Source organism: Grammomys surdaster, unplaced genomic scaffold (assembly GCF_004785775.1).
Source record: "Grammomys surdaster isolate TR1022 unplaced genomic scaffold, NIH_TR_1.0 312550, whole genome shotgun sequence".
Classification (NCBI taxonomy): domain Eukaryota; kingdom Metazoa; phylum Chordata; class Mammalia; order Rodentia; family Muridae; genus Grammomys; species Grammomys surdaster.
The window spans coordinates 1-7,637 of NW_021626294.1; the positions used below are offsets into that span (position 1 = coordinate 1).

A 7,637-nucleotide genomic window follows, 5' to 3' on the forward strand; every position below is an offset into this window, starting at 1 on the left:
TTTCTTTCTTTCTTTCTTTCTTTCTTTCTTTCTTTCTTTCTTTCTTTTTTTTTTTTTTGATACAACTTTTCCTCTCAGGTGAAATAGACTTAAATTTGTAGTGAATTCGTGACCTATATTGGGTGCCACTTAGTTGAAGTAATTTAAATTCAGTCACTGGTCAAGCCAACCATCTAAGTTGCAGCTGCTCTGCCTAGCTCAGCTGCCATGTGTCTCAGCTGGAGGCCACGTGTGCACAGCAGCTAGAACCAGCCCACCAGAAACACCCACCCTGCCACCCACGAGACGTCAGAGTGAGAGATGGCTCTGCCAATCTTCCACGCTGTCTATGCAAGGCTGGGCATTGCCCAGATCATTCCGCCATCCACACAGGCCCAGTAAGAGAATGAGACTCTAATTCTTATAGATTAATCAAAGGCTTTATAGGTTTGATAATGATTAATAACAAGATGCCCTTACGAATAGAGTTGTTTCCCAATTAGCTAACCTAAATAAAAGTTATTACCCATTTTATCCATGACTGCTCCCCATACCTGCATTGCTCTCCATTGCTCCTACATCTCTGCCCCTCTAACTCCTCCTCTTCCTTTTCCTCTTCCTCCTCCTTCTCTTCCTCTCATTACTCCTCCCACCTTAGCTCCTCCTACAACTCTCCTTTCTTTGGAAACTAGTTCCAGATCAAGGTCCTGAGCTGTGCAGGGGGGATGGGGGGGAAGAATGGATGAACTCTGGAACTCTTGGTGGCTGTATGACTGCAACTAGTTCAATTTACTGGTAATGGGAACAGGGACATCTAATTTCAGAGTATACATCTTTGAAGAGGCCAAGTCCACTAGACAATTTGGAAATTATCAAAATGTCAACAACCTACAAGGAGAAGGAAATCCTCAGGTCCCAAGCATCTAAGAGGCTGAGCATGTCACCAAGATCTGCAGCCACAAAACTTCCATAGCTGCCCTGTGGCAGCACAGGCATGAGTCAGGTAGAGGTTCTACCTCACTATGCTTTAAAAATGTAATTGTGATGGAGAAGCAGTGGAAGATTAAAAATTACCATTGACTCAGAGAGACTAGGAGTTAAATGTACTGACTATTAGGCAGAGAGATAGGTAGAGCGGTCATGAAGTCAACAACAATGGTGGACTTCCAAGATGGCTGGCTTCTTCTTCATTGTCTCAACCTGCATTAAAATTTGGTAGTTTAAAAGAGGCCTGGGCCGCACTCCAGCCTCCTTTTCCCTCCATGGTTTCACTCTCACTGTGCATGCTGGGTTGTCTCTACCCCCTCCATCCACACCGTGGAAAGTTAAGTTTGGAGATGGGGGACGAGGGGAACATGGACATGAAGAGGAGGATCCACCTGGAGCTGAGGAACCAGACCCTGGCAGCTGTTCAAGAACTTGTCTTGGACAATTGCAAAGCAATTGATGAAAAAATTGAGGGGCTAGCAGATGAGTTTGTGAACTTAGAGTTCCTCAGTTTAATAAATGTAGCCTTGTTTTCAGTTTCAGGCCTCCCAAAGCTGCCTAAATTGAAAGAGCTTGAGCTCAGTGAAAACAGAATCTTCAGAGGTCTGGACAGACTAGCAGAAGAACTTCCAAGCCTCACACATCTGAACCTAAATGGAAATAACCTGAAAGATATCAGCACCTTGTAGCCATTGAAAAGGTTGGATTGTCTGAAAAGCCTGGATCTGTTTGGCTGTGAGGTCACTAATCAGAGTGATTACCGAGAGAGAGAGAGAGAGAGAGAGGGGGAGAGAGAGAGAGAGAGAGAGAGAGAGAGAGAGAGAGAGAGAGAGAGGCTGTCTTCAGGCTCCTGCCCCCGCTGTTCTATCTGGATGGCTATGACCAAGAGGACCAGGAAGCACCTAACTCTGATGTGGAGGTGGATAGTGTAGAGGAAGCCCCCAACTCAGATGGAGAGGTGGATGGTGTGGACAAAGAGGAAGAAGATGAAGATGAGGATGGTGAGGAAGAAGAGGATGAAGATGAAGAGGATGAAGATGAAGATGAGGATGTAGAGGGAGAAGATGATGAAGATGAAGTCAGCGGGGAGGAAGAAGAATTTTGACATGATGGAGAAGTTGATGAAGATGAAGAAGATGAGGATGAAGATGAGGATGAAGAGGAGGAAGAAAGTGGGAAAGGTGAAAAGAGAAATCGAGAAACAGATGATGAAGGAGAAGATGATTAAGACCTGAAACAACCTGTAAGAAACAGAACTGTTGAGTATTGGTTGGATTTCTCATGGATTTGGTAGCTGTTTTTAAAAGGTAGCTGTGTTACAAGCCCTAGGACACCCCCACCCAAAGAGCTAAAGAATAGTTCCCATGATATTCTGCTTTCCTACCCCAACCCAAAGAGCTAAAGAATAGTTCCCATGACATTCCGCCTTCCTCTGTTTAGTCCCTTGGTAATCCACCACCAAACCTGGGGACTTTGCCCCAACCAAATTGTAAATGTTGTTAGGTTTTCGTCTAAGACTCTTGCTGTATCTTGACGGCTGTGATTGATGAGTTGACTGTCCTGGCTGCCAGTTACACTGCAATTGTAATAACATTTTTACTTTCTGTACAACAAAGAAAATCTTTGTAAAATAAAATCTTAATATTTTGAAAACAAACAAACAAACAAACAAACAAACGTACAAAAAAACCCCAGAGGCCTGGAAAAGCTTTTTTTCCATCAGTCGTCCCTCAACACTTCCATCCCTCTGCTGCTCTTGAGCATGAACAAGTTCAAATCTTTTTTGTTTTATTGGATATTTTCTTTATTTACATTTTAATTGTTTTCCCCTTTCCAGGTCTCCCCTTTGGAAACCTCCATCCTATCTCCCCTCCCTTTGCCTCTATGAGGGTGCTCCCCCCACTTCTGTCTTCCCACCCTGGTGTTCCCCTACACTGGGGCATCAAACACTCTCAGGCCCAAGGGCTGCTCCTCCCACTGATAGCCAACAAGGCCAGCCTCTGCCACATATGTGGCTGGATCCATGAGTCCCTCCATGTGTGCTCTTTGATTGGTGATCCAGTCCCCGGGAGCTCCAGGGGGGTTTGGCCAGTTGACACCTGTTGCTTCCCTCATGGGGCTGCAAACCCCCTCAGCTCCTTTAGATCCTTTTCCAACTCCTCCATCGGGGACACTGCCCTTGGTCCAATGGTTGGCTGCAAGCATCCCCTCTGTGTTTGTGAGGCTTTAGCAGAAGCTCTCAGGAGGCAGCTATATCAGGCTCTGTCAGCAAGCACTTCCCAGCATCCACAATAGAGTCCAGGTTTGGTGACTGTATATGGGATGGATCCCCAGGTGGGGCAGTCTCTGGATGGTCTTTCCTTCAGACTCTGCTTCACACTATGTCTCCATATTTCCTCCTATGAGTATTTTGTTCTCCCTTCTAAGAAGCACTGAAACATCCACACTTTGGTCTTCCTCCTTCTTGGGCTTCATATGGTCTGTGAATTGAATCTTGGGTATTCCAAACTTTTGGGCTAATATCCACTTATCAGTGAGTGCGTACAGTGTGTGTTCTTTTGTGACTGAGTTATTTCACAATTTCAGCCCTGAGTTTGATTATTTCCTGCTGTCTACTCCTCGTGAGTGTATTTGTTTCTTTTTGTTCTAGAGCTTGCAGATGTTCTGTCAAGCTGCTAGTGTATGATTTCTCCAGTTTCTTTTTGGAGGCGCTCAGAGCTATGAGTTTTTCTCTTAGCACTACTTTCATTGTGTCCCATAAGTTTGGGTATGTTGTGTCTTCATTTTCATTAAATTTTAAAAAGTCTTTAATTTCTTTATTTCTTCCCTGACCAAATTATCATTGAGTAGAGTGTTATTCAGTTTCCATGTGTATGTGGGCTTTCTGTTGTTTTTGCTGTTATTGAAGACCAGCCTTAGTCTGTGGTGATCTGATAAGATGCATGGAATTATTTCAATCGTCTTGTATCTGTTGAGGCCTGTTTTGTGACCAATTATATGGTACATTTTGGAGAAGGTACCATGAGGTTCTGAGTAGGAGGTATATTCTTTTGTTTTAGGCTGAAATGTTCTATAGATATCTGTTAAGTCCATTTGGTTCATAACTTCTGTTAGTTTTACTGTGTCTCTGTTTACTTTCTGTTTCCATGATCTGTCCATTGCTGAGAGTGGGGTGTTGACGTCTCCCACTATTATTGTGTGAGGATTAATGTGTTTTGAACTGTAGTAATGTTTCTTTTACAAAAGTGGATGCTCTTGCATTTTAGGGTGTAGATGTTCAGAATTGTTCGTCTTGTTGGATTTTTCCTTTGATGTGGATGAAGTGTCCTTCCTTATGTCTTTTTGACAACTTTTGGTTGAAAGTTTATTTTACTGGATATTAGAATAACTACTCCAGCTTGTTTCTTGGGACCATATGCTCAGAAAATGTTTTCCCAGCTTTTTACTCTGAGGTAGTGTCTGTCTTTGTCACTGATGTGTGTTTCATGTATGCAAGAATATGCTGGGTCCTGTTTATGTACCTAGGCTGTTAGCCTATGTCTTTATTGAGGAATTGAATCCATTGATGTTGAGAGATACTAAAGACCAATGATTGTTGGTTCCTGTTATTTTTGTTGTTAGTGGTGGTATTATGTTTCTGTGGTCCTCTTCTTTTTGGTTTGTTGTGAGATGGTTAATTTTTTTGTTTTGTTTTTCTTTACTGTAGTTTCCCTCCTTGTGTTAGAGTTTTCCTTCTATCATCCTTTGTAAGGCTGGATTAGTGGAAGGATGTTGTTTAAATTTGGTTTTGTCATCGAATATCTTGGTTTTTTTTTTTTTTTCATCTATAGTGATTGAGAGTTTTTCTGGGTATACTAGCCTTGGCTGGCATTTGTGTTCTGTTATTGTCTGTATGACATCTGCCCAAGATCTAGCTTTTAGAGTCTCTGTTGAGAAATCTGGTGTAATTCTCATAGGTCTGCCTTTATACGTTACTTCATCTTTTCCCCTTACAGCTTTTAATATTCTTTCTTTGTTCTACGTATTTAGTATTTTGCTTATTATGTTATGGGAGAAATTTCTTTTCTGGTTCAATCTATTTGTTCTGCAGGCTTCTTGTACATTTATGACGACTTCTTTCTTTATGTTAGGGAAGTTTTCTTCTATAATTTTCTTGAAGCTGTTTCCTGGCCCTTTGCATTAGGAATCTTCACTCTCTTCTATTCCTATTATTCTTAGATTTGGTCATTTCATTGTGTCCTGAATTTCCTGGATGTTATTGGTCAGGAGCATTTTGCACTTTGTATTTTTCTTTGACTGTTGTGTAAATATCTTCTATGGTATCTTCTATGCCTGATATTCTCTCTTCTAGCTCTTGTATTCTGTTGGTGATTGTTGCATCTGTAACTCTTGATCTCTTTCCTAGGTTTTCCATCTCCAGAGTTGTCTCTCTTTGTGATTTCTTTATTTTTTTCCTTTCTATTTTTAGATGCTGGACAGTTTTGTTCAATTTCTTTACCTGTTTTATTGTGTTTTCTTCTATTTCTTTAAGAGATATGTGTGTTTCCTCTTTAAGGGCTTCTATCTGTTTAGCTGTGTTCTTCTTTATTTCTTTAAGGGAGTTATTTATGTCTCCTTTAAGGTCCTCTATCATCTTCATGAGATAGGATTTTAGTTCATACTCTAGCTTTTCAGGTATATTGGTGTATTCAGGGCTTGCTGTGGTGGGAGAACTAGGTTCTGATGGTACCAAGTGGCATTGGTTTTACTTGCTTGTTTTTGTGCTTGCCTCTCCCCATCTGTTTATCTCAGGTGTTAACTGGTCTCATTGTCTCTAACTGTATCCTGTCCTTCCTGTGAGCCTGGTTATGATGGACCACCTGGGAGTCAAACTGTCTCTGGGGGAATATTACCACTTTTTAATGATGCTTTTGTGGTACTACTTTATAAAATATACCAAATAAAATATGAATGTTTTTTGGTTGCAGTTTCACAATTTTTAGTTTATCAATGGAAAAAAAACCCTATTTCACCTTCATTTTAAAATATTATGTGTTGGTGTTTAAACAGCATAAACACTTGTAAAAATGAGTCAATTGACCTAGCTTCAGTGTATTTTGTTGTGTAAAAATAAGATTGCAAACTAAAAATAATTTCAGTGTATACTGCAGAATATTTGTTTTCTTAGTTTTAGAAGGGGCAATGGTCTTCTCATCTGACAGGAAACTGCTTGTTTATTAAATAAGAGTCAACTGATCATGATGACCAACCATGATTGTCAATTTAAACGGAATTATCTGGAATCAATCAAGAAGCATGTCACTAAGTGTATTTGTAAGGGCATTTCCTGGAAGGATTAACTGAAGGGAGACATGCTCTTACAGCATAGGAAGCACTTTCCAGGCACCAGCCCAGACATAAAAATGACTAAGAAAAAAAAAACTTTTACTTTTGGCTACCTACCTTCAGTGCCGTTTTGTCGTTTTGTACATGCATTTACTTTATTAGTGCTTCTGCTGCCATCCTTTGCTGATTTTGGGATCTAGATTTCCCAGCCTCCCATGTAAAATAAAAACCTATGGCTCTAAGAATTCCTGGCCTCATGGTCAGACTGTGACCGCTAAGGCAGCAAATATTTTGGTTTGACCAGCTACAAAGACTCTTGCCTCCTTAGTTTGTATACCCAACCCAAATTGTGTAAGTCAATCTAACGAATACCCTTTGTAATATACAGCCGTTCTATACTTCCACTTATGTATAGAGCCTTGGTTTATTTCAAGTTCTTGACATTGCTCCATCTACTGAGTGGAAGTAGTTGGATCGCAAACCTTACTCAAATCAACTAAATTCCTGAATCAAAAACATTTGCTCAGTCATTTCATATCAGGGTCACTTATTATAATTATATGAAGGCTGTGGGGGTCCCTGCATGCATCATGGCCAGCAGGGAAATGAACCGTAAAGAGACAATAAAGAAAACTCAACTCAGCTCAATTTAGTCAGGCTGGATCAAACTTCAGGAATCTGATACCAAGTGGTTTATTGTAAGCTTATTTAAACACAGTTCAATTTGGAAAAAAGTTTCTAGGCAACAATCATTCCAGTTTCAGGTGCACAAGAATGTTGAAGGTGTGACTACATAGAAACTCTTTTTCAATGTATGTGTGACCATGAGATGGATTCTATAGCTTAAGGGCCTAAGATCTGGCATGATCTTTGAATGAGACAGGATAGAGGTAATCAAGCTATAAAGTAGGTGTGATATCTCTACTGAGGATGTGCTTTATTTATTAACTGAGAGCTAAAGATAAGTGTTTAGGGATGGGGAGTCTGAAGTAATTATTCTGGAAAATTTGGGTGAGGTCTGGCTCCACAGATAGCAAAGTTCCCAGGTTATTAATAATATTCACTGCCAGCTTTCTGAGTGGAAAACAGGTATTTTATTTCCTCCATCGAGGAGACCCTAAATGTTTAACATTTCTAGTTTACCCAATGTTTATCTGTGATCACAAGGACCTCATGCCCTTTACAGAAAGCCATTGTCAAAGACTTTTGTAAGAATAGATAAGACAAAACTTAATGGATATTTAGAGTAGTTCAAATAACAAAAAGAGGCAGACTTTTAGGTCAGTAAGAGTTGACAGGTTTTGAATAATAATACAATATCGTTTAGAGTAATCATATGCAAAATG

The 7,637-nt window shown here is 40.3% G+C and overlaps 1 pseudogene; it reads left to right on the forward strand.

Annotated features, from left to right (window-relative positions):
• The first annotated feature begins 1,334 nt into the window (after positions 1-1,334).
• Positions 1,335-2,789, forward strand: LOC114616254 (annotated as a pseudogene).
• Positions 2,790-7,637: the final 4,848 nt, after the last annotated feature.